This window comes from Pseudophryne corroboree, chromosome 4 (assembly GCF_028390025.1).
Source record: "Pseudophryne corroboree isolate aPseCor3 chromosome 4, aPseCor3.hap2, whole genome shotgun sequence".
Taxonomy (NCBI): Eukaryota; Metazoa; Chordata; class Amphibia; order Anura; family Myobatrachidae; genus Pseudophryne; species Pseudophryne corroboree.
The window spans coordinates 282650264-282656817 of NC_086447.1; the positions used below are offsets into that span (position 1 = coordinate 282650264).

The following is a 6554-nucleotide window of genomic DNA, read 5'->3' on the forward strand; positions in this document are numbered from 1 at the left end:
AAAAGGGGATAACAGTACATATGATACACTACAATATAACAGAGACTTCCTAACCACAGAACTAAACAATAAATACAAAAAGACAATACTACACTGACCTAAATGCAATACAATACCATACTACTATGAAGTATTTAAGAGAAAAGAGGAGAGAGAGAGATAGAGAGAGGGAGAGAGAGAGAGAGAGAGAGAGATATTGGCTCGCAGAAAGACAATGATAACGGAGAGAAAACTTACGCACAAAGGGTATGATCGCCTGCGCCTCGATATCCAGCTCCCGGTTATCAGCAGATAACCGTTGATGAGAGAGTGAGAGCTGGATGTGGTCGGCCTGCCTATTTATGCCCCACACACAATGCAATCTCCTGGTCCTACAATCCCATTGTCCATTGGCCGAAGGAATTCGGCCCTGTATCATAACAAAAGGTCATAGGGTGATTCATACAGGTGGGCTGTGACGATTTCCAACAGCTCAGGTGGGTGGGAAACTGGGTTTCCCGCCGCATACCTGAGTATGTGTAAATAATAGAAATGGACATAAACTTCTTATGTCCATAACTATTCGCACGAGCGATTAATACGCTCCAAACCAACACCGGAATATTGCTAATTAAATACTCTTCCGATGGGTACCAAACACTGCTGTATGATTCCTGTTAGACCCTTCGTACGATATAAGGAGGGATTCCTCAGCTCTGGGACATTGTACTTTAACCAAACTTACAGAATCTATCAAAGGGACCATGATCTATAAACTACATTAATTGTGAACATCTGTAACGAATGAGTCGCACGCTACGATCACATAAACTCTACCGTAAATGCGCATACCGCGCCTGCGTGTGCACGCTATTGCGGGTATGCGCCTCCACGGGAGAGCGTACGCACGCGCAGCACGGACCAGTGTGCGGTGCAAATATGGCAGTGTGCATTAAGACATTTTTCTGACTTTGACAGTATCTCCAAACGTCCTTGGTTGTCCACCCAATTTTCTACAGTCATACCATGCTGGACATGCCCGATCTCGTCTGATCTTGGAAGCCAAGCAGCCTTGGGCCTGGTCAGTACCAGAAGGGGTGACCTGGGAATACCGGGTACTGTAATATCAGGGGACTTCTATACACACCTTCCGCCTATGCACCCAGGCACAATCAGTAACGTTGTACTCAAACACTTTTCGCAGGACATGTGCCTTTGCTCACTCTTTCAGAAGGAGTCTCCAGTCGGATAAGCCGGGTCCCCTGTTTCTCTCTGATGAATGCACTTATGTATAATAATTCATTAGTTGATTGAGTAAACAAGGGATTTTAAACTTTCGCTTTGGTGAACGTCTAATATAAAAAGTCACTTCAATTATAGTGGGTAGGCAGTTATAATTTCTGCCGCCCGCTTCAGAAAAAGTGATTAACAATTTCTTGCATTATAGTTTAATACGGTTTTAGCCACTGTTGTGGATACTCTCAACAATATTTTTTGTGTCGTCTGTCAAGAATAATAAAAGTTTGTTTTATTCAGTTACACTTACAGTGTACCCTATATTACAAATCTAACAGTAAATATTTATACAAAGAGTGCCCCAGTAAGACAAGAAATCATCCCTTTTTTTTGCTGTTCTGTGCAAAAAACACCCTTCCGATGTCACAACTCCCCAGGAGAGTCCAATTGGGGTAAGCCATTCTGCGATGATGTTCCTCAGTTTCCGTAAGAGATTGTCAGCTGTGTGCCTCTTATGGAAAGCGGTGATACAAAGCGTAGCCTGCCTAGGAACGAGTTGGCATTTGCGAGATGCTGCTACTGGTGCCGCCGCTGCTGTTCTTGCTGCAGGAGGCAATATATCTACCCAGTGGGCTGTCACAGTCATATAGTCCTGAGTCTGCCCTGCTCCACTTGTCCACATGTCCGTAGTTAAGTGGACATTGGGTACAACTGCATTTTTTTAGAACACTGGTGACTATTTTTCTGACGTCTGTGTACATTCTCGGTATCGCCTGCCTAGAGAGGTGGAACCTAGATGGTATTTGGTACCGGGGACACACTACCTCAAGAAATTCTCTAATTCCCTGTGAACTAACGGTGGATACCGTACACATGTTTAACACCAACACAGCTGCCAAGGCCTGAGTTATCCGCTTTGCAGCAGGATGACTGCTGTGATATTTCATCTTCCTCGCAAAGGACTGTTGGACAGTCAATTGCTTACTGGAAGTAGTACAAGTGGTTTTCCGACTTCTCCTCTGGGATGACGATCGACTCCCAGCAGGAACAACAGCAGCGCCAGCAGCAGTAGGCGTTACACTCAAGGATCCATCGGAGGAATCCCAGTTAGGAGAGGACTCGTCAGACTTGCCAGTGACATGGCCTGCAGGACTATTGGCGTTCCTGTCTAAGGAGGAAATTGACACTGAGGGAGTTGGTGGTGTGGTTTGCAGGAGCTTGGGTACAAGAGGAAGGGATTTAGTTGTCAGTGGACTGCTTTCACTGTCACCCAAAGTTTTTGAACTTGTCAATGACTTCTGATGAATGCGCTCCAGGTGACGTATAAGGGAGGATGTTCCTAGGTGGTTATCGTCCTTACCCCTACTTATTACAGCTTGACAAAGGCAACACCTGGCTTGACACCTGTTGTCCGCATTTCTGTTAAAATAATTCCACACCGAAGAGGTGATTTTTTTTGTGTAATTTGACCAGGTATGTCAAGGCCATATTCATCCAATGAACAACAGGTGTCTCCCCAGGTGCCTGACTTAAACAAACCACCTCACCATCAGAATCCTCCTTGTCAATTTCCTCCTCAGCGCCAGCAACACCCATATCCTCATCCTGGTGTACTTCAACAGTGACATCTTCAATTTGACTATGAGGAACTGGACTGTGGATGCTCCTTCCAGCACTTGCAGGGGGCGTGCAAATGGTGGAAGGTGCCACCTTTTCCCATCCAGTGTTGGGAAGGTCAGGCATCGCAACCAACACAATTGGACTCTCCTTGGGGATTTGTGATTTAGAAGAACGCACAGTTCTTTGCTGTGCTTTTGCCTGCTTAAGTCTTTTCATTTTTCGAGCGGGAGGATGAGTGCTTCCATCCTCATGTGAAGCTGAACCACTAGCCATGAACATAGGCCAGGGCCTCAGCCGTTCCTTGCCACTCTGTGTCGTAAATGGCATATTGGCAAGTTTACGCTTCGGAGACGCTTTTAATTTTGATTTTTGGGTAATTTTACTGAACTTTTGTGTTTTGGATTTTACATGCTCTTTACTATGACATTGGGCATCGGCCTTGGCAGACGACGTTGATGACATTTCATCGCCTCGGCCATGACTACTGGCAGCAGCTTCAGCACGAGGTGGAAGTGGATCTTGATCTTTCCATATTTTACCCTCCACATTTTTGTTCTCCATTTTTTAATGTGTGGAATTATATGCCAGTAATATATCAATAGCAATGGCCTACTGTACTGTCTGTCCTACTACTGCTGGTCACCAAAATGCTGCACTGTCCTACTATATACTGCTCACAATAATGCAGCACAGATATGGATAGTATACTTGACACAGAGCTGAAAGATACGGCAGTGGCCTACTGTACTATATGTATACTGCTGGTCACTAAAATGCTTCACTGTACTACTAAACTGCTCACAACAATGCAGCACAGATATGGATACTAGAAGTGACACGGAGCTGCAAGGTACAGCAATGGCCTACTGTACTGTACTATATGTATACTGCTGGTCACCAAAATGCTGCACTGTCCTACTATATACTGCTCACAATACTGCAGCACATATATGGATAGTATACTTGACACAGAGCTGCAAGATACAGCAATGGCCTACTGTACTGTACTATATATGTATACTGCTGGTCACCAAAATGCTGCACTGTCCTACTATATACTGCTCACAATAATGCAGCACAGATATGGATAGTATACTTGACACAGAGCTGCAAAATACAGCAAATGCCTACTGTACTGTACTATATGTATACTGCTGGTCACCAAAATGCTGCACTGTCCTACTATATACTGCTCACAATAATGCAACACAGATATGGATAGTATACTTGACACAAGGCTGCAAGATACAGCAATGGCCTACTGTACTGTACTACTATAATTATATACTGGTGGTCCCCACAATGCAGCACACTGAGCACAGATATTTGCAGCACACTGAGCACAGATATAGAGCGTTTTCAGGCAGAGAACGTAGATATTTGCAGCACACTGAGCACAGATATTTGCAGCACACTGAGCACAGATACAGAACTTTTCAGGGAGAGAACGCAGCCACATCCTCTCCATTCAATCTCCAATGCACGAGTGAAAATGGCGGTGATGCGTGGCTCTTTATATAGAATACGAATCTTGTGAGAATCCAACAGCGGGATGATGACGTTCGGGCGCGTTTAGGTTAACCGAGCAAGGCGGGAAGATCCGAGGCTGCCTCGGACCCGTGTAAAATAGGTGAAGTCCGGGGGGGGTTCGGATCTCGACGAACCGAACCCGCTCATCTCTAATAATAATAATACCACATTTCAGTGTGATCTGGGAGCTGTTTTATTATTCCCCCTCATATATAGGGGACTGTGCGGTCCCCTCTCCTAAGCTAGTAAAATGTGCAACTTCCAGCCCCCTCTGTTCCTCCAGTCCAGCACATGCCCCATGGTATCCTCTCTTGCTCTTTGTGTCTCCTCTAGCCAAGAGCCCTCTGTGCCTCCTGTGCCAGTGCCCTCCAATTTACCTTCTTCACTGAGAGACATTTTTCTATCCAGATTCTAGATGAATTTTCCTGCAATTAGGGCAGCTGGGTACACAGAGCAGTAGGGCACACGCACATACAGGGCGTGACGACTTCAGTGATAATTGCACTGGGCAGGCAGGATGCGGCGGGGTTAGAACTTTGCAAAGGCAGTTGGGCATACACAGCAGCTCCCTCATGGACATTTCCCTATCTCTATCACTATCTTTTTGCGCATGTGCAGAACAGTGAATGTTGCCCAATCGTAGCTATGCCAGGCCAACAGTAACTCGAGCGACAGTGGCGATCTGCATTCCATTGTTTTAAAAAAGTAAATTTGAGCCACAAAAGTTTGTGTTGTGTGCCACATGTGGCCCGTGGGCTGCGAGTTTGACATGTCTGTCCTAGATGGTGTGATAGTAGTGACAAATGAAAACTAGTGTTGTGGTGTGGATGATAGTTGTAGTTGTGGGATATGGGTGGGAATAAAAGTCGGACACTTGTCACCTTCGGGTAATACAGGCATTAGGAACACACACAGACACTGTACCTCTGGATGCTGCTGTCCTGGATGGTGGGATTAGCTGTCCTCTATCAGCCTGAAGTCCTGGTACATCAGCTGACTGTGTGCTCGGCTGTGAGCTGTTACAACTCAGGCACTCTGCCCACCACAGCTTCTATCAACCTGAGCTGCAGCCTTAGCTCCAGCAGAGTTCAGGCTAAAGCAGAGGATGTAACAGGGAACCTTGGTGGCCAGCCAACACAGAACTGGTACTCTCCTGCCCCCTTGTTGCATAATCTGTCAAGGGACTAAATGACGCCACCTCCTGTAGACTACGGGAGCCCTGCAGCGGCAGCCTGCTAAGTAAATAGTGTACCTTGTGACAACTGTTGCAACTGCTGCTCTTCTGAACAGATGCCCTCTTAACAGATGCCCAACATGGGGGAGGGCAGCCCAAACCATCATGGAGCATCCCCTCCCCAATGTTAGTGGGTGGAGCTTCACAACAAGAGGGCTCAAGAGAGATTTTCACTGACTCCACACTGCCCAGTCCAAGCCTGCATGGATGGGCTAGATTTTATGGGGTATGGCCACGGGCCTCTTGGTATCCACCGGGCCGTAGGTGGTGTCTAGGTTGTGTTATGGGAAATCCGGCCCTCATTACAGTAACCAATGCTGGTAATAATAATATTATTAGTGCCATTCTTTAAAGATTGAGTTTGAAGAAGGCAGAAAGACAATCAATGATAGATACTAGGAATGCAGTCTATTGAGTTGACATAAGGTCGTAAAACTTACTTTTTCTGAACTTCATACAGTACTGTACATACTTCAGTAATCATAATAGTAAAGTTTGCATGTAAGTGGAATACTTGCATTTATTTAGAGTGCAAATTTAAGGGGATGAGATTAAAATGTTACTATAGACATAGTGGGGAATATAGGGGGTCATTCCGAGTTGTTCGCTCGCAAGCGGATTTTAGCAGATTTGCTCATGCTAAGCCACCGCCTACTGGGAGTGAATCTTAGCATCTTAAAATTGCGAACGAAGTATTCGCAATATTGCGATTACACACCTCGTAGTAGTTTCTGAGTAGCTCCAGACTTACTCGGCATCTGCGATCATTTCAGTGCTTGTCGTTCCTGGTTTGATGTCACAAACACACCCAGCGTTCGCCCAGACACTCCCCCGTTTCTCCGGCCACTCCTGCGTTTTTTCCGGAAACGGTAGCGTTTTTTCCCACACGCCCATAAAACGGCCTGTTTCCGCCCAGTAACACCCATTTCCTGTCAATCACATTACGATCGCCAGA

At 45.9% G+C, this 6554-nt stretch overlaps 1 pseudogene; it reads left to right on the forward strand.

Annotated features, from left to right (window-relative positions):
* The first annotated feature begins 990 nt into the window (after positions 1-990).
* LOC134912374 (5S ribosomal RNA) lies at positions 991-1106 on the forward strand (annotated as a pseudogene).
* The last annotated feature ends 5448 nt before the right edge of the window (positions 1107-6554 follow it).